The sequence below is a fragment of the Hetaerina americana genome, unplaced genomic scaffold (genome assembly GCF_022747635.1).
Source record: "Hetaerina americana unplaced genomic scaffold, ioHetAmer1.1.p SCAF_4, whole genome shotgun sequence".
NCBI classification, from domain to species: Eukaryota; Metazoa; Arthropoda; class Insecta; order Odonata; family Calopterygidae; genus Hetaerina; species Hetaerina americana.
Genome location: NW_027286985.1, coordinates 79124563 through 79150863, shown reverse-complemented (window position 1 = coordinate 79150863; position 26301 = coordinate 79124563). Strand labels below are relative to the sequence as shown.

Genomic DNA, 26301 nt, shown 5'->3' with positions numbered 1-26301 from the left:
ATTCTTTGTTGCTGTCAACTTTTGTTATACAACACTTCCGTGTTACTTCGACGAAATCATATATATGTGTGTGTGTGTGTGTGAATGTACTCCATTTTTGCTCCTTTTTAGCTGTTTTCGCTTAATATTTCTAGTGCTACCTATTTTATTTGTGGTTTTTTTATGGATGATTGTATTTTATGATTTATTTCTCTATTAACAGAAGTACGATATTTTCGTAAGGATAAGAGACTAGACAAAGTACTGCATGTAAATAGGCCTTCTTTTCAATATGTCAGCGAAGAGTTAAATCTGTGACTACTTATGCATAAATTAGGGCAATATACCCATCTCTTATTTAACCATATTACATAAAATACATAGCAACCGCAGTCACCAACACCCAAGACCTAAGTGAAGGAGGAAAAGTCAATTGTCGGGAAAACTAGCACACGATCTCGTAGCTACGTATGTGACTTGTGTGCATAAATATATAGTTTTTCTATTCAAATGTAGTGGTTGTGACTCTATAGCTGGTTTCAATATTTATTGTAAACCACTTTTATGTTATTTTCTAAGGTTCGTTTATTGGTTCTTTGCATTTTTCAATGCTGGATACACGTCAAAGAGCCATGGAAGATTATTCCAGGCAGTTGATTCCCTTTTATTAATATCTTTCATATATATCAATACTTTCGTGTAGCTTTCGCCTCCGTTACACCCGTTTATCGTGTTGCTCTGGTCCCTAGATATCGAATATTCCTCATCTTGATGGTTTTTTTCACGACTGTTAAATCATGACTATCGACACACCCCTCTCTATGATATTATTCACTACTTTCCCATAAATCTATCTAGTGATTCATCTCTAACTTATACTCTTAATAGCCAAGCCAGCAAAGCACACTACTTTCACACTTTTCTATTACCACTGTCTCAAACCCATGTACTTTCGTGAATCATTCATCCCAAAGCCTCTCTATCTCTTACTTTTCCCACAAACGCTCTTCAAATACCCAATTTCCAACGAATTAATCTGAACTGCATAATTATCATGCTTAGTAATTGATCACGTTTTATTATGTTAATTATGTATATATTTTTTATTGTAAGTATGCGATAATAATATATCAGTTAGCCAAGGTTAAATAGATCTGACAGCGTCTCGGTTCGTTTCAATGGTGAGATTAGAGTAGTCTTAGAGGAGGTTATACCAGGCGCCAAATTGATATTCCCGGCTTCAAGGGTAAGGCGCGAGGTTTGGATATCACGCGTGCATCCTCCCGTGAGCGCGCATCGCTCGCGTGACGTGACAGTCTTTTAAAAGTCTTTCCTCCCCCCTCCCTCTCCCCCTTGATTCCTCATAGGACGCATCGCCTTTATCTTTTATTTTCTCCCGCTCGGCACTCCTTTAATCCCATTCCACAGACTTCGTCCGCCATTTATTTACGCCCCTCGCCTTTCCTACCCTAGAGAGAGGGGACCGCTCGGGGAACTGACCTTTTACAATGCACCTTGCACTAACCTCCATGTTCACCATTTTGGATACGAACGCAGCGAGTATTGGAATTGTAGCAGCCATGTTCGCTCATCAATGCCACGGTTGTGAAAACTGTTTACATCACGGTACTGTAAACGGACACATCTTGATGGCTCGATTTTCAGTACATCATCCTTTGTTACTAAACATTGATTTCGGTAAGAAATAATGAGCTCTACGGCCTCTCAATAAAGAAGAAAGGGGATGAAAACTCCAATGGCCGTAAGGTCATTCCTTACGGCCATTGGAGTTTTCATCCCCTTTCTTCTTTATTGATTTCGGTAACTTCCAAAATGCAATCTATTTAAAATATTTAGTTCAGATAATCACACTCTTATGTGAGCTTCGCTCTTGAAGGAACTTGCTGTCTCACCAGAGACATTTAACACTAAAAACGACTCACGCAATAAAATAATGTTAGGCAATTTTAAGGCTTTGACATTGTACGTACAGTTGGCGTTTTCGTATTTTATACTTGACTTGTGAATACAATATTTTCGGGAAAGTTTCATAATTCTGATGAAAAATGTCCTCTCTGAAATTTCTATCGTTATCGTTTCGTAAGAGTCGTTTTCCGCACATACTTGAAATATCACCTTTTGTGTAATGATTCAAAGATTTTCCATGTGAATTTCCTATTACTTAATTCTTTAATGTATCGTAGCATTTGACATTCGGGATTTTCTTTCGTTGAAGATTTTAACACAACGAGATGGCCAAGAAAGAATCATGCAATAGAAGTAAACTAGTGATTAGAGAGCTCAAATAATTTTTGGGTGGTGAAAAATTCGAGTTATTTCATTCCACATAAATAAAACTCAATAACTTTTTAATCTAATATTTTGGCATGTAAATCCCACACCTTTGAAATATGATACATTATCTTGGCCAGTATTACTGCAGACTAATCCGGGATAGTACTAAACGCCTAAATATTTAAGGAAATATATAACTACAAGCCACTCTTTGTAATTTGATACATTTCATATCACCTTGTTCACCCTCTTAATTTACTTTTAGTAAATAAGAAGTTCGGTACTGAGTTATACCGCCAAGTATTTTGCTCAAAGAATCTTCGATTGAGGTAGGTGGGTCCACTGATAACAACCCAGTGGGTAGAGCCCTGGACTACTGACCGAAAGGCACGGTTTGATTCTGAGCACACCTTTGGACAACCCTCAACTTCACCGATATTGTGTGGCTTTTTCAAGCACCATATATATTCTTGCAAAACCACAGCTGGCTCATAAAAATAAACTGAATACCCCTGAATTAATATTTGTATCTCATTTATTATTTTGCTTATTATTAGTTAAGCTCTACCCTCAAATTTTAACCCAATCTTCGGGTAGGTCGGTTACTGCCATTTAATGCCAAATGTTGAAGATGATATTGAAAATAACCATTAAAGATAATTTTCGTTCACAAGCATAGCCACAAAACCTTACGATTTTTAAAATAACGCATTCATTTTTTAAGAAGTAATGTCATATTTTCTGTGGAAACCCCGTATTAGATCCGGATAAAATAGAAACTCAGGCAAAACTGGGACTAATTTTTGCGAAAACGTATTGCAGGCATCTTCCCCAAAATCGTAAATCCTTAATAACCATCGGTACATATTCCGTTATTTATTCAGAATCAACTGTTTTAACTTGTATTTAATAGAGTGGCTGAAAGTATTCAACTCCACTCCGAGCCTTTTTTCTTTCCTTCAAGTTTACCATAGCTCGGGACGCGCAATTATCGAACAAACCGGGAGGATTAATAAGTTACAAGTTCGTAATTTGGCAAGCTTAAGCAACCTGCAGGCGGTGCGAGGGCCGGAGCAGTTTTTCGATGCGTGAGATGAACGCGAAGTCGAGGCCGGAGCACGCTCAAGATTCCTTCCCCTCATATCTTAAGCCCCTGAACCCCCAGACCCTTTCTTTCCTTGCGTACCATCCGCTTCCCCTCAAACCCCTCCTTCAGCTTCCCCTCTTTCTCTTCCTCCTCCTCCTCTCTCCTTGCCCCTATCCCTCTCACCCAGTGCTAAAAATGCCCCACGGCACACTCCACCCCGCATCCCCCCCGCACTGCGGGCGAGGGAGCGCTGAGTCGGGAGGGGCGGGGGCCGGCTGGGCATCCAGACGGAAGTTTGGCCCCCGCCCCGTGCGCGCGGGCGGAAGGAGAGGGAGCCCTCCGCCCGTCTTCTTCGGAGCCTAGGGAATTTTCTACTCTTTTACCCCCACTCCTTGGAAGTCATTCTAAATAGAATGAAAGCTAGGACCCACTCCTCACGCATATTTAATCCTTCTGTTTGGACTGGTCACTCTTTGAGGGGGGTGGTTAGGGGGGGTGGTGAGGAAGATGGTGGATAGGGGCGTTTTCCGATCGGCCGGCTTGACAGGCGGATTCCTCTGTTCCCTTTTTTTGTGCACGAATCCGTAACTTGAGACCTTCATCACCCACCACCATCGCCCTCCCTTACAACTGATATTCCCTCTGAGCCCACCCCAACCCTCTCCTCTCTTCACTCCTCCCTGCCGTCACTCGGATCTTTTTCTTCACTTTTTTTCTGTAACCCACTCCCCCTTGCCTCCCTTTCTCCTCCTCCGTGAAAATTTGAATCTATTATTATTTCTTCTTCTCCGGTCTTAATGTCCTTTTATCCTTGATCCTCCGACATTTTTTTCGCTCAAAGGATGCTTTCAATGATTTTTCGTGCGGCGCAGCTCGCGGATACATCAATGTCTTTTGCAAACGTTACCCCTTAAAAGTCCGAACGGGGGGTCAATAGCACTTCCTGTGCAATTATATACACTTATTTTGACTATGGACTTTAAAATGGCTGTCGGAACCCAGGTTGTCTGAGAAAGGCCTACTCATAGTATATATTTGAATAGGTGATTTTTTTAAATTACTCCATTATTTTTTAAAGAATATATATTTTTGAAGAAGAAGTGGTACTGCCAAGTAAAACCGGCTTAATTTTATTTTATGATCATTTCAACGTTAAGTGAGATGGGTGAGATATTGCATGTGGGAGGATATTGGGGATATGTTTCCAAAATATTGTTGGTGACATACATAAATCTATTTCATTTCGTAAAATGACCAACGTTACAGTATGTACAGATATTTAACCATAACTCAAATATCTGAATAAAGGAGGAAAACCAGATTGAATTACCTTTCTACTGCTTGGTGTTCCCTTTTGTTTCTTTCTTTCTTTTTTCTCGGAGAATGAGTAAAGTTGGTAATTTACCCGGTGGGTAGACGAACGGTAAAACTTAGGTAAATGAAAGTGAGTTCGCCTCACAGAGTATTGTACGATAGGTTAGAGAACGTATTGAATCCAGTCAGACCTCGGAGCCCAGATCTCTACCCCTCTATGATCATTTGTGTCGGAGAGGGGTCTCTTAACAATGAAAAAAACTATCTGGCTAACGCCTCTGGCATCCAAAGGCATTGTCCGGACTTGAACTCGGAACCTTTCGGCCGGTGGCCAAGAGCTCAACCGACTGGGCTAGATATCTTCGTCTTTGAGAGCATGACGTGCCTGAAAATATAGAATAATGTGACATTAAAAAAACTTAATTCCAATTTTTAACATACTTACTGAAAACTTTCACTGTTTATACCGAACGGAGATTACATATATTTTTAAATATTTTTTCTTGCTTTATACTATGCGTACGGTTGTTTCATTTTAAAAGCGTTTATATGTTAAAGATATACTTTTGTTTTCACAAGGGAAACGAGGTTCTCAAAGAAATTACTTTACGTCATTTCTTCCATTACGATAGTCATTCCCACACCACATCTCTGAACTGGGTTTCTTAGTATTTCCTTCCGAAGTTCAAGTGCCAAGGTCAGAGTGACTAAAGAGTAGACTAGAATCACTTTTTCCCGCGTCTTAAGGGATCTAATTTCATGATGACGTCTGTGACTTCCAAATGATTATTTCGCTCATTTAAATTTTTGTAAAACATAGTTCCAACGTTCCACCAGGTTCACCTCAAAACCAGTTAACATCGTTCAGGTAGCCACTTTACAAGGAAATTTAAATCCTTAGGTTATTGCGGTCACCTGTTTGGGCATTACGTATTTTCCTTGTTTTATATGTAGAATTAGAATTGTGTGTAACCGCGAGTTTAAAAGGAGCGATTCTTCGCCTTGGCCGTGCACAATATATTCAGGAACAAATCTTTTTTATCAGAGCCAGGGCACATCAACACAGAAGCAACAGAATCCACCAATTTTGTTTGGTTCCGGACCTTCACAGTCGGAACAATAGGGGACATACCATATCCTTAAAAATTTTCCCCTGTGGTAACTGCAAATGGATAAAATCTCCGCCATTCCACACTGTGACGGCGGATTCTGTGGAATTTCTTCATGGAGTAAGATCTCGTTCCTGATTTTTCCCGGTGAAAGGCGTTGCCCTTTCAGTAAGTGGTGAAAACGTTTTTCTTCCCTATATCACCCCCTCTTACCATACTGGCTCTTCCCCGCCCCTCCTCAACGACGTATCTTCTGTCTTCTCCCTCTGCCCCCAACATCTCCGCCTATTCTTTCGTCATCCGGTACCCTTCTCCTTCCCCCAATTCCCCCTCTTTCCCCCCTCACTCTATATCCCATCCAAACTCCCTCTTCCCCCTCTGGTTCTGACTTCCTCCCGCGGGGGGAGTGTGGGGGGTGGGAGGGTAAAAGAGGGAAGGGTTCGCTATGACGGAATCGGAAGGCCCAAGGAGACAACCTTCTCGTTCCCAACGGTGAACGGCTTTGCTCAGCTCAGTGCGGCCGAAGACGCCAGCCGTGCAAGGCGTTTGGACAACCAGGAGGATGTCCGCGTGAGGATGAGGTGAGGGGTGAGTTGACCAAAACGCAAGCGGCGGTCGTCAAAGGGACGTAAAACGTATATCCATCCCTTGCGTCGTATTCACATGATCCAAAAGGGAACTGGGAGGTCCAGAAGCGGACGAAGGCCGGACGTGTAAGGTTTTCCTTTTCAAACTCCTTCCGCTCCCAGATGTTTGTTTCAAAGTGCAGTGATAGTTTCTCTCTACCCTCGTCCATATCGCCGATTGAAATCGCGACCTCAAGTGTGCAGATCGGTGGAAGTTCTATCGTGATCCATAGAACTCAAAGATTCTCCGCGAGTTTCTCGCGCGGGGAAGGTTTTGTGGCACGGCCGTGGTCTTATCTGGTCATCCTGGACCCCCATTGCGCTCTGTGTAAAATGTAGTGATGATGACGATCAAAGGATATATGCATGTCATTGCTCCGCTGGTTTTGTCACCGAAGTGGTATCTTGAAGAGGAAGCGGTCGCTCAACACCAAAAATCTACTGTGCTTCAATCAAATGTGCCCGGCGAATGTCATTCGGGTTCTGCCCGTCACCGCATGCGCTCTGATTCATTCGGAAATATTTACGCCAGCTCTGGGATCGGCTTCCAGTTTCATCACAGGGAAGTGCTATAAAAGAGAATCCGTGTGGACGTGATGAATTGTGCAATTAGCGATTCAGGAACAGATAAGATCCACATAGGGAGGAATGCTCATAATGCCAGTTGGAGAGTTCACAGATCGTCAATCCAAAACGTTATCAAAACGTTTGGTAGTGAGTGCTTTTATGAAATGAATGCAATGCACTACAAAGATAACATCACCGATTTTTCTGAGCTTCATGAGTGCACAACTAAAAATGCACAATTGAAAAATTGGTGTATTTTGAGAAGACTGCCATAATTAAAAAGAAATCCTTTAAAATTAAATTTTTATCTTTTGTAAAAGTGAAGGCATTCATATTTACTCTATTAATCCGGGTGACAGTCTAAATATAATTATAAACCGCAAATTCGCATAAATTGCACATCAATTAAATTGTGATTGTATGATGCATATAGTATATCTGCAAGAAAATGTGTCAAATGCATCGCAAATTCCTTGAAAATTGAGGCTATTACTTTAGACAACGTATGAAATATCTTCTATCCTACCTTAAACGGAGTTTATGTGCCTGTATTTGAGGATTCAGTAAATTATCTTATACTACAAAAGGGAATCATTTATCGTAAATACGAATGTTTTACATTTGTTTTATCAATAGTGCATCATTTCATTGAGTAAGTAGAAAGTTTGTTTAATATCGGCATTCGGGATAGGATCTAAGCTATGTCTTATTATTTACGTTTTCATGTTACTTCTCACTTCAATTCTTAACGTTAAATTACAGTTGAATAAAAATTACCTTAGGGTTTATTTAATACTCCCAATTTAGATAATACCCCAACAAATACATTTTTTTAAATTGATTAAAATGCCTACCTTGAGATACTTAGTTTTATACATAAGCATTTCAGTGTTTAAACCCTAAGACAATTAATATCTAAAGTGATTTCATATTTCAAAAATGCTATTATTTTGACTAGCTACTATTCACCGTGAGCAGACGATTTCGTGGTAACTACAGGCAAAATCTTTCAGATGAAGCTCAATTACTTATTGCAGGTAAAATTAAGCCCTTATTTGAATTTGAATATTAGCTATAAAAAATAAATCCCCCATAAAAGTGAGTATATTTGACCTATCCTTAAATCTTGCAGTTTGTCTGAAAAAATATTTCACAGGCATATTTCCGCGACTTTTTTTTAATTAGCCAAAAAAGTTCGCAATGGCGATTATTCATATTTCCAATATTGAAAGCAGATATATTCCCTATTGGATTGATTGAGAGCATAACTTCGATATCATTGGAATTTATGAGTTCCATATTGAAGTCTTTGTTTGACGGTGGTAAAATAATCGGCAATAACTGCTGTTGAATACGACGCATATAGAGAAGCTGCTGATACACTAGAAATCCTTTAAGTACTTCTGATTTAATTACGAATTCCTGATCCGTTCCAAATTTAATAGCGTAATAATCGGGGAGAATTTCGATGTTTTGGCCATTATCTCGAGAAAAATAATGGCCATCAAAAATTTCTTCTCGTAAACATTATAGCGCTGGAATAATGTGAAATTTTTGTGACAGGAAATAAACTCCGCGAATTTATGGCGCATTGGAGCAACATATCTGGTCATCGAATGTTAGTGCCGACTGTAAATGACCTACGCCACGGAAAACGCACTCCAATGTTGGAGCATCTGTTTCTCGTCAATCGTAAAAGGCCACTCTCTGTTTTGACCATAAAATACGAACGAAGGTAAACTAGTGATCACGAACTTTCCACAGCTACCAACACTTGACCGAATACGTCGGATCTTTGATTAAAGAATAATTTTTGCAATGAGTGTTCAAAAATGCGATTATATATTTAAGAAATGTAATTTCAAGTGATACGTATTGTATTTGTAAGCAGCCATTATCAAGTTGGTTATTTATCAGAGAAATTAATAATGAATTTAAAGAACGATATGGCTTATTATCTTTCTAAAATTTTGACTTATCTGATTATTACTAAATTGTAAATATAATTGAATTAATTCCTATGATAATTTTTTTCAGTAAAAATTTAAGTTTAGAATTTGAAGGAATTAATGTAATGATTAGCTGCATTAACTAATCATTATTTTCTTGATATGCATTTCATATTATTGACAAATTTGTTTGGAATGGTTTTGAACCAGACGGAAATGATAGTGCCTCTTCTTAAGTTATTTTCTAATTATCATTATTTCAAGTGTATTTAGCCATTATCATTCAATTCTGAAGCCAAATACTCGGAGGAAAATATATTTAAAATAAGTTAACCATAATTCATTTTTAGCCTCTGATTAAAAAAATAGGTTATTTTTCTGAAGTGGAAAGAAAACTTCATTTTAAAATGTTGGAGTTGACTGAAAAAATGCCTTTGAACATATTTGAAAGCCTCCTATTGTTTTATCTCCTATGACCAATTTGAGAAACGTGATTTGATTGGCTTTGTCCACCTGAAAAGAAAATCCTGTTTCCTCTACTCACTAAAATAGTACTCCTTGAAATGTGTAAATTATTTCAGAAAGTGGACATTAAGGCGTTGGGAAGGACGTTGACAAGGAGAGGGTTGCTGCAACCCTCAACAGGAGAAGCGGCAACTCCAGGTGGCCCTGGGGCTCACCGGGGCAGGGACGCCCCCTTGGTTGTCGCAGTATTTTTTCCTGGAGCGAGTCAACAACCCCGATAGATAGTGGGAAGGTATGAATAATTTCAATATCCTAAATGGGATACGCCATGATTTTATTTCCTGGCTCTTTTTTCTTCTCTTTTGTTCCCATCGAAGTCACCAGAGCTTAATTTTATGATCCGAGTTTCACCTAATTAGCCATTATAAGAGTGATTTGATATTCCATTCAAAATATCATAAAGAATACGTTGAATGGGATGGACTTTAATGGATGGAATAATTGGTCTCTCGCCTTCACTTCTCGATTACTTTTATACATTGAAGTCCCCGCCGTCCCCACAACCATTTCTTAACATTTCTCCATGCAGTTTCCTTGAACAAAAACTGAATGGAGGAAATGAAGCGTTTTCTATGCGCTATATCAGTTCGGAATAAATATCTATACCTGAGAAAATAAGGCATCTGTGTTGTTTATCGTCTATTTCGTAATTTTAGAGAGAAAAGATTAAATACGACTATATTTATTTTTCTGAATGTTGCAAGAAAAATTTATACCTTCGAAAAATAAAACAATGCTCGAGTCTTTCAGTTTTTGTGGAATAGATGCATATTAAAGGAGTTACTATTATCTTCAAAGGCACGTGTTGTCGCGTTCAAATTTCTGAATTGAACATTTAAAAAAAATACCTTTTTCAGTCCAGTTGGGGATTCAGATCAAATTTTCAACACAGGAAAATGATGTTTCAGTTGGTAAACGAACTCCATTTCGAATAAAAAGCTAATATGTATTAAAAACATATGAAGTGAAAGATGTTAGTTTGAGACCTCATTTGTCGTTCAAAAACCACATGAAAACGTCCAGGTATCTACCAAATCACTGGCATTATATCTTTACCACTAGTGTTTCCTAGAATAGAGAAGTTAAAATTAAACATTTGGGTATTTTCACACATCGCGTATCATTTACTAATCGAATTGATAATATTGTACAGCAAAATTCGAGACTGCACGATCTACACAGTATTATTGCAGTTACCGTATCATCATGTGGAGAATTGTTTAGGTTAACCTAAATTAGCCGATAATATTAAACCATATGAATATTATACAATTCAAGTCAGGGAAATAATACTCGGTATCAAGTAGCTGAAGTGATACAAGCGTTAATTTTGAATAAGGCGTCATTCGACCTTCGTCATTCTTCAGTTATTGTGGAGCGTACTAAAACCAATGCTTTCTATAGATATCGTTGCAAGTATTTAATCGTCCAATGTTGTGTAAGCATATTTTTGTTAGTTTTAATGTAAAATCAATTCAAATAAAAGTAATATTGATATTATATAACATTAACCGTCATAATATTAAAAACAGTACCTCATACAAATGCCTTGACCATAGATTTTTCCATATTCCGTAGGTAAAAATGTTATTCACTCGTAATTACACTCAATTTCTACGATTTCTAAAGTTATTTTGATTAAATGATTTCAAATTATAGCATATTTCATTACCATAATCTATATTATTAATTATTGAAAAGGTTACATTAAGTTGAAAAGTCAGTGTAATTAATCACCCGTCAAAAAGGAAATATGCCTTTAGTGGTAATGAACAAGTAGATTATTTGCATCACTTAAATATTAATCGTTAGTATAAATCATTATTTTTCTCAATGAAATTTAATTAAATTTCAAATAACTATATATCCCATATTCAATAAAATATCCAGCTATTTTTCATTGCCTATTTGTATTCGAGGAAATAAAGATGACGAAAGAGAATATCTCTTTTTTATGCGTTTCTTCTATAGCCCATGTTGTTATCGGTAATCTACCGTTAAAATATAGGGTTTTGCATGACTTGTAAACTTTGAAAAACTTCATTGCAACAATTTCAGAGTGCCGATTATTCGTCTTTACTAGGATCCCAGTCAAGGCGAATGATTTTGACACTCTGAAATTGTTGTATTGAAATACACAAGAGCGAATGACTCCGTTAAAAGTTACTGTTGCGGCATCTCCCATTTCCATTCCCCTTTCATCTTTGGAAATTTGAAAAACTTGTTTTCTAATTAGTAGAAATCGTATTATATAGGTGGCTATTGTAATATATCATTTCAATATGCTCATTAACATTAGTATTTCAATCCTAGGATTACTGCAATGTGAACTCCACTCTCCCCCGCAAAAATGTGGCAGCTGATGCCGAACCGACCCACTCGGTCTGCGTTACCAGTGCCTTGTGGTGAAACTGCTGCCTTTCACCATGGGCTCATGGTAGCTTTTTTTTAGTAGGAGTCTATTTTTCCCGTTGTCTATTTCCGAAAAGCCATTATTGTGTATTACCTCTCAATATGTGATTGCGTCATTCCGAAAAACCATTTATAATTTTTTTCTAAGCTGAAAAATTTTCGCCCGTCACGGGGATGGAACCAGTGACCTTCGGCTCAGGCTGGCACGCTACTCTTGGTCTACCCTCACCCCAAATACGCTACTAAATTTGATACAATACTGATGTACTACAGCATACTAGTATATATAGCGTTTGATGACCTAACTCAATCATAGAATTTATTTCAGTATTTGACCAATACGTATACAAAATATAAAAAGAAGTTTGTTTTAGTCGGAGAAAGAAGAGGACTTTCTAGGCGCAACGTTTTGTGGTGACTGAAAATCACCCTTTCCGGGCAGAGGTCTAGTTATTTTCCTTATATCTCTTGCGGTTTCCCATTAAGACCTTGTTTCCGGAAAATAACCCATTCTTGGGATTAGCTGGGGTGTCAGTCGTGGGGAGGAGGGAATCATTTGGATTTTCCCTCGGGACCTTCTAGTAAACCATACAAAAGAGTACCATGACCAAAAGGTTCAGCCAACTAGATTCCAACGCCACCTTTCCTCAATATCTTATTTAAATTTTTTTCTTCGACGTTAAATGTGTTACTATCAGGGATTTATGCGTAGTTCAAGTGACGAACAGTATTGATATTCGTAATCAGTCTCATAATGTTTGAATCCTACATTATAAAACTTGAAATAATCTCTTGGTTCCCCAATGCATTTGCGATCGATTCATGGTAAAATATTCTCATTATCTCCACGAAAATGTACTAGACGACGCAAGAGCTTGAGGCTCTTCAGTGTGGAAACCATTCCACAAATCTGGGATGTGAATCACGATATTCTTCTGAACTCGGTTGCAACAGAACTTATGAAAGGCTCGCAAGCAGGTAGCGCCGGCGGTAGAGAGACGTAGTTTTCGACTGAACTAATAATACCCTTGCCTCTGCAGCTCACAGAGAGCTAAGGTATTTGACTCAGTAGTTCAAGGTTTATTGAAAGCACAATCCTCGGCATGGCAACAAGTTAGTACACAGTCATTAACTTTAGTGCCAATTCAGGTGTTTCCTTAGCTGTAGTTATATGTTACTTAAAATCATTTGTTCCAATTATTATCCCAATGATGGCTGCTTATGCCTGATATCAACCGAACAAAGCCAGGTCAGCAAATTATCCATCATTGCATCTGTCATCTACCTAGGCCCAAAGTCAATCGTTTTGAAATTTAACCAGCAAGTTTTAAAGACGGTGAACGGTTTGAATGTTAAGTGTTTTGAGGATTATCCCGAAAATTTTGCAAACCTTTTTCATTCAGATGTATTTTGCAATTCCTGTTATCAGTATCCATCTGATTTTCTTTCGATGGATATTTTATTAATCAAAATAGCTTTTTCGTCCCCTATGGTACAATTACTTTAAAACATGTATAAAATAATCTTACATGCAGTTTTTTTCATATTTGGCTGTGGATTAATTTGGTTAAAAATGTGGTAATTTTTGCATAATACATGTTTAATGTTAATCTAGGTTTGTCAAAATTGATTTAGACAAGAAACTGTAGTCTTCCGCTGCAGTGAGACAAACAGGAAGCGTCCACCACCACGGTTACAACAAGAAAGACCAAAATAAGGCTTTAAAATCTGGTATCCTTTAGGCAGAAAGTATTTCAAAAATCTGGAAATGTGGAGTTTAATTGTGATAGAAGTAAAATATTTGACATCAGACTGCCAAAGAATATTAGGCCATTGAAATGGAAAAAACAAGAAATAAACTCCGAAATATTATATTCAAGTACTAAATTTCCCTAGCGCCGATTCCCATTACTTGAAGTTCAATTTAAAATAGAATTATTTTTTATTTTTCTCTTACAATTTTGAAAAACATAATATTAGCTCCCTACCAATATATGTCAGTAATACTTTATGTCCTAACAATTCCTACCTCACAGTAATGGGACAAATTGTGGACAAATACCTAAAATGCTTGCTTTATACTTTGAATAGGGTAACTTATCGGTATTTTACTGTCTTATATTCTTAGAGAAAAAGTTATTCCAAGAACTTGTTACGGTGTTCATGATAAATGAAGCAAGATCTGCTATTATATTAAAGTATGAATTTGAAAAATATTTTTTCCCATGCATTAAATTTTCAGAAGGTACGCAGAGATGAAGAGGGGCCTGATGTAGAGTGGGATGATGGATTTTGTGTTTTGTAGGAGTAATAAAATATTTGTTTGGTAGTTGTGTCCATCCAAAAACCTACCTTAACCGGTAGATTACCTTAAAAAAAATTAAATTTTCAACAGCGAAACAGATTTTTTCTTCATGTTCGTAATTTCTCCATGTGTGCCTGTCTGTTGTATGTTGTATTTCATTTTCTCTCAGTGTATCTCATAGGTTCTCTCAGTAAAGCTCATAGACTTGGATTAATAAAATGGAGTTTTAAAAGACAAAAGTGCCTCCATTAACTTATCATAAGTAAAAAACACGTCCTGTTAGTAATTGTACTTTAACGGGGCTATTTTATCCACTTAATTCAAAACCATAAAGTAGTAAGACAGTATCCATTCAATTGGAATTGGTTTTTTTAACCGGTTTTTATAAACTTTGAGCCATTTTGTCTAACGTACTAGCCAAATGAAAAACCCAATCAAGGAAAAAAATTTAAAAAATGGTTTGCTTGATAAACTTGAACTACTGGCGTTCGGAATTCCCTATCAATGAAAATAATTAAATATATGGCGTAGGTGTAGTGACGCTGCACTTTTATAGACGATGGGACCAGGAAAATTTCCACCAGATAATTTGTATGTATTGAGCTACTTGATAGCAAAAAAAAGTCCATACGCATTGTGCATTAAGATACACTTAAATTTTAACCTACCTCTCCACTTATGCAATAACCCGCAAGCCACCACGATTGTATTTAGCGAGGGGTTTTAGGACACAAGCGCATATCTGATTTTTTACGCAGAAAAACTCTAAAATTCAAGCTATTTTCCAATTTTTTAAATTGAAACTAGTAGTTGAGATTACTTTGTCTCACTTACAGTTTTAAATTATCTGAAAGCAAATTAAAATGTATGTCCATTGAGTGTATTTTCATTGTAGTTTAGCGTCATTTTATATGATATTAATTCTCACCAGAAAACCGAAGTCAATAACTTTTGTTATAAGATAAGGACATATATTCTATTAGCGGCAGGTAAATCGAGATAAATAAGGACAAACGTGTAAAAACATAGCTCTATCTGAAGATTATTACAATTTATTTATCACTAGGAGAACATCTTATATTTTATTACCTACTATCATAATGTAGTTCAAATAAAATATCCTCTTCAAATCATTCTTGCCAAAAGAGGAGTGAAATATTTTTCCAGTATATCTTATAATTTTATTTATCAGCGTGTTTAATGTTCGTGAATTTTCCTTTAAGATGATGAAAAAACAGCCGGCAATGCATGTTATTGAAAATGTGACCGACACCACTTTTTACCTTTAAATATTCAATTTTTTTCGATTTTTATCTTTAATTATTCAATTTACATTTCAATTACATGTGTTTTTCAAACCACAGTTGCTTTACGTATAATTTATTAACATGAACCGAGTAAGCAGGTTTCTCCTACACCAATTATTCTGCTTTAGACGATAATATTCCCGTAGTGTACGTTATCCTTTTAAAATCTAATATTCATTCATGTAGTATTTTATAACTTGGAAAATAACTCCCTTCTAATTTGCACACTGATTTCTTTATCATTCCGTTTTGCTGTACCAATATGCAGTTTAATTTAGATAAATTCAAATTCCAAGAGTTGTCATATCAAACATCTCAAAGGCTTAAGCAAATTGGCTAGGAGTCGCAATAAAACTGAAATACTTCTAGTCACTAAACTACAAACTAGAACTAGCATAAGACACGTACTATATGTTCATTTGTATTTTTGTGTGAATATATATATATATATATATATATATATATATATATATATATATATATATGTATATATATATGTATATAATACATAAATTAATAGAGACGTACACCCACGAATGCACATTGAACAATTTTGATATTTCAGCAACCTTACCAGCTCTAGAGACTCAGTCTAGGAACAAAATCTCGTTAATTCTCTCATGTCTATTCCTAATTTGTTGCTGTTTTTTGCTTTTTCACATTATTTCGCATTTGAGAACATCGCTATTTATGGCGCTTCTATGGATACCTGTAAAACAAAAAAAAATTGCCAGGAAACATATTTTAATTCTTTTCCGAGTATCACTTGTCGTCATTTCTCCAAAAGTGGAGCAATAAATCGGCCTGGTCGTGAACCCTATCCCAGCTCAGCACTTCTCTCCTCCACCTCACTGCGTAGCGATCACTAGAATTTATTTGTGGGCACTCTGACTCACTAGGTTGTTTCTCAACCTCAGGCCCCTTAGCAACCGTCTCCCACTTTAAATCGCTTGGACTATATAGTCAGTGCTCATCTTGCACTAAGATTTAAAGCTATGCTCCATGCATTCGGATTAAACGGGAGGAAAACTAAAATAAGTTTTTATGAGTGTTCGAATTCAAGGGTTAGATAAGAGCAGTTATTGGAAAACGCGTTGCACAACTTGGCCAGAGATGAAAACAAAAGGTCACCGAAGCTGAATGAAATCGCTTTATGCGTTTGATCCAGGAGTTGAATTCTGAATTTCTAGGCGTGCATCTACGAGAAATAGAATGTAAAGAATTTCGTGAAATAAAAAATCCATATCACTGTCTTTTTGGTCTACCGAGTCTATAGTGTTATATATATTTAATTCTCAATTCTAAGCACATAAAATAGTATAGCTCACGTCTATATCGATGCAAATCGGTGTTACATATTATTTCTTATAATAATGCTGTACAATCCTATTTTAGACTTTGGATTTATTAAATTCACTAGAAAAATTCGAATCCAGGACCCGTTGAATAGAAGTCAATGGATTACTTCACCGGGTTTCTTTAATAAGCATGAAGAATCATTTAATAGAATTTTTGAATTTGAATTTTACACTCTGAAATTGTTGCATGGTGACTATCAATTAAATTCAAGCCGGTTTTGTCTTATCCTGCATGCATTGTAATTTCACCAGGAAATATTTTTAAATAAATTTGATGCATTATTTTAAGGATTAAAAATTAATTGTTAAAATATTTTATATTACAGCAAACATTTAATAAAAGGATTGAATTCCTGATGTTTTAGTCAAAATTATATTTGATCTTTATCAAGTCATGCCGCATTTTTATTTATTTAATAATCATATCAGGGTATGTCTATTATTTATTATGTTAGTGTAATTTCTCATGATTATAGGTCTTCTTCTTCTTTCGTGAATTTATGTCAATATTATAATGATCCAAATTTTATGATGATCATTTATTATAAATTACCAGGTTAGATTTTATTAATGAAGGATATCAAAAAATCTGTCAAATTTTAATGGCCAACTCGGTTCTCATAGAATTGAAAATGCAAATATAACCTTCCACTGACCTTTATTTCAGTTTGGGATATTGGAACATTATATTTCTACGAAAGCAGATACATTTTTTTAATCATGTCAAATACAATTTTTTGCATTTATTTAATTATATTCCCTGGATTTCTCATCACTCAAATACTTATAATATTTAGGCATTGATGTATTGCAGACTATTCTTTTGGCAATTTCTACTGGAATCGTCATTCCGAAATGAATTATAAATGGAATATATTTATTTTACAGCTAGTAACTTGTATGGATGAAAAGTCTTTTTTATGAAACATAGATCACTATGGAAGATACACAGAGAATAAGGACCTTACTGCTTCGTACTCATGAATGTTCTCTATCGGAGTTGCTCTGTTTGAATAAGGCATTAGCGAGGATGTATGAATTGAAAAATGCTACACCTCAGACCCATCAAAATACACCGACACTTCCCTGCCGACATAAGCAGCGTGATATGATTAATAAAAAGGTATCATTTCTTTTAGTATTATCCTTCAGCATCTATTTGTATATAAACGGAGAAGTTTGAACCTGAACCGGACGCTCTACTATTTACCAAATAACGTATAGACATCGCAACGTCATGCGGAAGAAAGAAAGTTAAGCTCAAATATTCTTTTACCTGAAGACGAGCTCTTGGACGATTCTAAATAAAACTTCCTCCTCATTTAGAATAAAATATGATTTTACAGCCAAAGATCTCCTGCCTTATCCTCATTTCTTTGTCAAAAGCATATTCAAATCGCATTACCGTTTTTCTTTTTTTACCGAGGTTCAACCCTGACCGAATGTCTGAAAAGGCACCCCTAGAGTCTTTAAAAACACCTAAGTAGCTCCGAAGTACGTCTTTTATTTATTTTTAGAGTATTATCTTGGCCTTGGCCAGCTAAGAGTGAATGAGGAGTCAAGATGATACCAAATTAAGCTACAAGTAGGGCAATTACTTTAGCCAGAGTGCTTGAGTGACCGATTAGCTGTTTAACCAGGTCCTGCATAGCTTAGTATAAAGCGATAACACAATTACAAAGTATACTGTTTTTTTTTATTTTACTTATGCATGAATTTATTGCAAAGCCATAAACCGCAAACATCATCGAGTCCATGATGGGGAAAAATTGATTTTACTATTAGTAAAAAAAAGCGTAAAATGCTAATTCCAATGAGGTTTTAAATATTACAGTTTAGATCATCATTCATTTTTGCAGCAGTCATTTAAAATAAAAGGTTTTTCATGAAATTTCCTTTCCCCTTCATTGTCTATTGAAAACTCTCAGTCCGCGTTGACACATATTTTTGAGAATTTAATACAGAAATGTTTTTTTAATTTCAGAAATAAACCGTAGGCAGTATTGATTCAACTCCTATTATATGTTTATATCTATAGGATTGTGATTGAGAGTTTCCAATTATTTTTGGCTTATATGTCTCTTGAAATAACATGAGTAGATGAAAAACAAATTGAAACAAACATTTTTCTGCATGTATTTCCTACGCGTGGAAAATTTTAATGGTGGAAATGAATACATTCAACAGATTTATGCAAGATGTGGTGGAAGTTTGTCCTTTGAAAAAACACAAATTTGCACTTTTCCACAGGTTTAAACCTGTGGAAAAGTGCAATTGCAAATTACAGATTTGTTTTTCTTACAATAGTGGAATTGGTATCGCTGGAAAAAATATATACGTAGGTGTATAACTTCATAGAGATGTGATTTAACACATTTACCAACAATCTGTGAAATTATTTATGTATCATGCTAAAACGTTTCCTTCCAAATCACGAATCCATGTACTATACTTATTTTAACCTGTCTTGTACTCTGCCTTGTTTTGTCCTAACATCACATGATTCTCCCTCATTGTTGAAGTAAAATACGAATTCACAACTTTTCCCTGGATAAAGCAAACCAAAAATCGTGGGAGAAATTTCTTCAGGAAAACCTTATTTAGAATACATCCTGTAAACAAGAATTTCACCCCAAGAAATACTCATTTTTATCACTCCCTCCAATGAAATATTTCACAAAATTTTGAGTTATTTTAATTGAACTATTGAATTATCCTCATGTTACCTTTTCGAGCTATTTAGAGATGAAAAATATTGTAGGCCGCCCTAACAAAGGAGGGAGCTCAGAAAGTCCTATGGTGATATATAGGCTCCTGCGACTAAATTACTCCGGTATCGCCCTGCATCATGAGAAAAAGTGCTCTGGCTGACCATTTAAAAGTTTATTTACCTAAAAAAATTAGGGCGCTTATGATAAGATTATGATCGCTGAGAAGTTTAATGTAACCCTCCTAATTTTACTGACCTTAAAGTGAATATGAACAAATCTGCCTTAGAAAGCATCGGTATGCTAATGTTTCAAAGCCTAGTAACTTTGATGGTGGCGTTAAATATTGTTATGTTTACCGTACAATCACATTAATACTGGCTGTGTATTGGCAAATACAACCACCCAGCAGGGTTCAAAATGATCTTGAGTGAATTCCATGGGTAACAAAGAGCACTTTCATGAAACCCCATAATACTGTACTCGTCCTTTGATGTTTGATTTTTGTCTCATTATTTTCCTCAAAAATGGTCAGAAAATACTTGATCTTGAAAAACCAATGTTGTTCCATTGATCCCATGCAGGATGACTCATACTACGTTGCATTAAAATATTTTTCACTTAAGATCCCCACTCAATTAAGTAGCGGCCGATGCGTCAACAATGGTTTGGCCTCCTTTCAATTTAACTCGAGCCAGAACCGTTACATAAAAGAGTCCAATCATCGGTTTTATTCCTCGCTCACCTTGTAAGAAGAAAAGAATCCGCGGCAAGCGTGTGCTGCTCTGAAAATGAAGGAGAGACCCCAACGAAAATAAGGGTTCATGCGATTGTTTTTATTACGATCGGTAAGTCCGTTACTTGTAAAAAATATATTCTGATTTGTCTGGAGGACAAAACTGATGAATATGTGACTCGAAAGTCACATGTTATGTTACATGGTCTCTCTCGTATAGTGGTATAGTTCTATGCAACCGTAGTATGCTTATGCTTATGATGATTAAAGTTCATCTTGGTAATATCACCAATTACAACCAAAGGAAGCAAAAATCTATTGAAATTACGGATGATATGGGCTAAAACTAATACATGAGGATAGATGTTAGCTTTTACTCAAAGTCGCTTGAAAACATACATTTATCTTGATGGTGCGCCGGTTTTTCTGTAGATGATATATTGATTCTACCAATCTATCTCCGTAATCTGCTGGCACCACGTAAGTGAAGGGCGTTTTTACACAGCATTGGAGTAAGAATACGAACATATAATATACACATGTATATATTATATGCATGTATGTATACATACATATTTATGTATTACATATATATATATATATATATATATATATATATATATATATATATATGCATTACATATATCGATATACATGCACGTTAGAAGTTGGTTAGTCAGATATGCAGAATTTGACTTTTTGCAGTATTTAAATCACTGTAAATATTTAAAGCAGTTAAAAATTCATGTTGAATTTAAATTTTTTTGAGATCCTCAAGCCCCTTAAAATTTCTCAAAAAATATTTTAAAATATCTCCGCTAATTTTTTAAAAATAATCATATTTTCAATGTATAAAAATCACGCTTGTGATGAGTTGCTCATCTTTTGACCAGTCAAGCAGTTTTCCAGTAAATAATGGATATGAGCTACTAATACAGCAACTTTAAACTACTTTTACCTGCATTAAAATAACAGTAATTTAATTATGTATTCATTTAATTGTTTATTTTAGCAATAAATTTGCAAATGAAGATGTTTATTTAGCTGAATTCAAAGTTTATTTTCAATTAATGCCCATCCTAATGTTCTCCAAACCTTTACTCGTCTTTTTCAAAACTTGCATAAAATGGGTTATATTGGGTGCCTTATTTTGTATCTTACTGATACCGATTTAAAATGAAATGCACAGGCAAATTTTGCATTATGATGCATCGAACTTTATTACGGAGAAAGCAAAAGTAAATATTTTATTTATTGCGTATCAGTTTTATTATTGATTAAATAAGATATGAGAACTTTGGAAGCTTATAAATTAATAACTTCCAAGGGGAAAATGAGGATTATAGCATGAAGTTTGCCACAGTTCAAAAAATTGTCAATGGAATCCACAAAATTTCCTTTGAAGCCTCCTTCTAGCCTTTAAAAGATTTTATCTTATCAATTCTTAGTGAGTATAGATTTCACTTATTTGACATTCTCAAATGAAATTACAATAAAACAGTGCTAAATTGATTCTAGGTAGTGATATCGTAGTATTTCACCTTGGGAAAATCATAACGGGCAGGTCTATAAATTATTTCTTCAAGTTGGCATAATTTATTATAGTAATATCTACTAATTATAACACCCATACAGGATATGTGTTTAGAGTTAGATATTTGACTAAAAACTAATGTAAGCATATTGCTCATAAAATTTGATTTCTAAGAAGAAAGAACCAAACGATAACAAATCAGTCTCGAAAAGGTGTAAACGTTCAAAAATTTATTTTTTTGTGAGGATGATGTTAACAAGAAGCATAAGGAGTCATAAAACACTGCTTGAACTATTTGAATTGAATTCGGCAGAGAAAAAATCCAGACCATGGCCACAAAAATAGACACTGTTAAAAAGGCATTTTCCAGATTCGAGAATTCGTCTCTCCGTTCTCCTTCCCGTGGAAGATTACCGGATATTCATAATATGAGTACGTCTAAATTTTCCTAGACCATCTTCTTTCCATCCGTCAATAAAATACGTCAATCCTGTCTTCTGTATTTTTAGTCTCATTCCGTCCTTAGAACATTTACCAATGTATTTCTTAACGTTTAAAACGAATGAAAAATTGAATTAATTGCTTAAACACCTGATGTTCATTTAATTATTTTTTTAAATTGGCACCTGAATCCTAATTTTATACAATTGTGAATGATAGGATAATTTATCTTCAAATTAAGAGAAAATTTTTGGGATTTAAAAAAATTGTAATTTTAAAAGAGTTACTTAAATTAATCGTAACTTATAAAAAAACATAGTTTTTGGAAACATGGAATGAATTGCGGAAACACTCGTTCGAAGCACAGTGTCTAAAATTTTCTAAATATATCAGATCCACCCCTCATCATTCAATACAACATTGTCGCAGTGGAAAATGTTCCAGACCCTTGGGCTAAAACTATGATGCGGTAAAAGAACTTCTGATAACCCCTTAGATCTTTGCTGGTGGGAGAAATGATACTCATAATTGATCATGTTAGAGTCACCTATGTAAGATAGGTCAAAGGGTGAAGACGAAAAGTAGTCTTTTAAGCGTCCATTTGTCAGTGAAGAGACTGTGAAGTCGTCTGACCCCAGTGACGCGACCATGGAATGATAGCGTGAATTTAAAACACTATGGAAGGAGAAAACAGGAAACCACCTCAATTGATTTTCCCACGAAGTAATGATGGGCATAAATTTGACCATGAATACTTGTTACTACGGCACTTGTTCCACACACAATATCAAATAAAAACGATTACACCTTAGAATATAGTAAATATTTATCCCATAGCGTGCAAGCTGGGATTTGATAAGTATGAAGGCGAAATTCCACCACCACATGGACATGCAACATACAATGGTATACTTCCCCAAGAACTCAGGTAGGGAATGTGACCCCAACGCTGCAGGTAACGGGAGGGTCCCCCTACATTTCTATGCACAGTTTCCATTTCCAGAATCTAAAAATTCCGGGACCATAATATAATTTGAATTTTGATCACAGCAAAAATACTTAATTTTAAATTTTGATCTTCTTTGCTCAGCTTCTATCAACAAAGATCATATCACATAATTTGTACAGTACTGTATAAGATTCTTGGTTTTGCTCACACGACAAGAGAAGAATGAAACAAATGAGAACTGAATAAGTTGTTCCTGATAAATATCAGTAGGCCGGTCTTGAGACTATCGGATTTACTATCCCAAAATGTCGTGCACTGATGTTTTTCCGAGTACACCCGAAGTCTAAGATAATCAGACATGAGAGCATCAGTGCCAGCTCCGCAGCGACTGGGGTCCAAACTAATTTCAAAAATCCCGCATGAACGGTAGCGACAAGTTGTCAGTTGTCAGGAACCTGGAGCCTGGGACAAAAGGGTTTAGGAACGGTCATCTTCGTCAGGTAAAGTCAAGGTCGAGCAGTGGTGCACATTTTTTCTTGGCCTGTGATTACTAAGAAAATATTTCAGTTTTTCATGACTATTTTGTAAGATATAGTCGTCTGTTGAAGTTATTTAAATCGCCCTGGCATCAAATTTAAAATTACTTTGCTATATTCCTTAAAGAAAAAGCTTACTTTAGGTGATCTCTATTTTTTTTGTATTTCCTTTTGGTAGCTATTGATATTTCAAACGAATAGTAGTCATTAGAGGAGGTCATCAACAGCCGAGGTCTTTTACGCCATTAGGGTTACGTAGGTGATTTGGTGATGAAGGATGTTCAGGAAAAAGAGGAGATACACGGAAGCCTGGCGTCAGCATTAGCCTGCTGTGAGCAAAAGACGGCGAGGCAACCACAATTTAACGTCCGGCGGACGGCGCAAACACTAACAGTGGTCTCTACATAAGGATCGGGATACCACCAAAAAATCCTGCCACCATGAGTATTCAAACCCAGGCCCTTGGGGTGGGAAGCCAGTATATAATCCACCGCGTAATCCGGATTTCCATTTCATGCAATCACACACTTCTTGTTCATCATCAATCAACCTATGATTGATTTTATCAATTTAAATAAAATTGATTATATGTGATTCAAAATATACCATTACCAGCACATCTATATCCCAGAAGGCGTCCATGAAAAGAGGGGGTTGAGCATTGAGGGAGTTTAATTAATTTAAAATACTAATGTTTTACAATATATTGATTAATAAATTACCCATGCCATTGATGTGCCGTTATTCAAATAATATATTGATTTACTGTTGATACATTATATCAATAATATTAATACTATTACTACTTAATGAGGAAGCTTATACTAGATTTTCAGCAGAGTGTTTTACAAATATTGCGCAATTTATAGAAAATGTTGAGCATGTATTGACGAATAAATGTCGAATCATAGCTTCATTTTTATCTCTCACGAATGACTACTCGTCACTTACGGATATTATTGCATTGATATCAATCAATGAGTCAGTACAATGTTATTACTTACATGCTATTGCGAACAATCATGTAGCTCAGCTATTGATGCCATGGCTTGTTCCATTTCCATTTTTCTAAAATAACTTCCCATTTGAGTCAACAGAAGAACAAAAAGTGTCATGTTTGTGATATAGGACAGATTTCCAGTCTAAAATTAATTTCTACTTCGGTTTAATTATGTTTGATGCTGATATAAAAGGTAAGAGTTGAATACCATGGGGATAGGTGATAATATATATATCATCACTAAATTAATTATTTCGAACGTTTGGCAGAGATAATAGTTACCATGTAATTTTTTTCCAACGTGACGTCCAAAACGGAAGTAGAGAGATGATATTCTAATAAATAGATACTTATTTAACTATCTTAGAGACGGTAATCCAATAAGTACCTTGAATAGTGATGCAAAGGTATGTCTCCATAATGTTTCCAGTATTTCCTATATTACCAAATTCATCCCTCGCGTCGCAGTGCTAGAGGCAATTGCTTTGATCTTTGTGCGCTTAGCAACTGTTGTTAATACACTTACTACACAGACAGTTAGAGGGAAAAGAATTTTTGCATACTTAAAACGTAGCAACGCACCTATTCCGTATTCCTAAACTTTTCTACATTTCAATCTCATATCAAATTCAATTCATCAAAATATTCCATCACACCTACACGTACGTCATTGCACGCCTTACTGGAAAGTGGCGCCGCCAAAAGGGGAGGAGATGAAACTGCCGCCCATTCCTCCTCCCCGTCCCTCCACGCCCTCTCCCACTCATCTCCCAGTCAAATATAGACGAGGTGTACAATGCGCTGCGGGCAGACGGGGCCGACCCTAACCCGCTCCAGACCCCCTCCCCCTGTCCGCCCTCACTCCGACTGCGTTGATCTCTCCCACTCCTTGTTTCCACCATCATCACTGCCTCTCTTTTAATCTCCTTTTTCCCTCCCTCCTTCGCTCCAAACCTCCTCCCAACACCACCTTCCCTCTCCTCACTCACCCCCTCGATCCCATTCTCTGCCAAAAAAGCCGCGCGCTCTTGCTTCCCAGCCACATTCCCTCCCCACTAATACATCTCCTTGCCTCTTCCACTACCTTCTCATCCTCAAACTCTCCCTTCCTCCACCCTACCCAAGCGAATAAAAGGGACGGTCACAGGAAAAGGCAATAGAACAGGTGCATGCGATCGCCATGATTAAGTGAAAGCGCAGTGGGGCTATGGAACTTATAGAGTTCCACCAAATACCTCTCTTTGCCCTCATCCCCATCGCCCATCCCATCATCTTGGATTTTTTTTACTGATGATTGAATTTGCTTTTATTCCAAAGAGGACAAGGGAATGGGGTAGTGAGTTTTCCGTAAGTTAGAAGTGGTGAGATGATGGCGGGATTTATGGGAGCATATTTTGGATAGGAAATGTGTTAGCAAAATGGGGGAACGGATGAAGGTCGAAAAAACAAAAATCCAGAAATAATGTCGCCTATCCGAGAGCTATGTGGACGGACCAAAGGACGGATGACCTTAGCCATATCGAGTGATTCCGATGTGTTATCAATTTAATGTCTGATTCCCACT

The 26301-nt window shown here is 36.2% G+C and overlaps 1 protein-coding gene across 1 annotated transcript in view; it reads left to right on the top strand.

Moving 5' to 3' along the window:
• The first annotated feature begins 6242 nt into the window (after positions 1 to 6242).
• tn (tripartite motif containing protein thin) overlaps positions 6243 to 26301 on the top strand; it is an 84770-nt gene continuing 64711 nt past the window's right edge. Inside the window, exons 1-2 of the mRNA XM_071589696.1 lie at positions 6243 to 6372; positions 9508 to 9683. The gene's annotated coding sequence lies outside the window, so the exon portion shown is untranslated. The remainder of the gene's footprint in view (positions 6373 to 9507; positions 9684 to 26301) is intronic.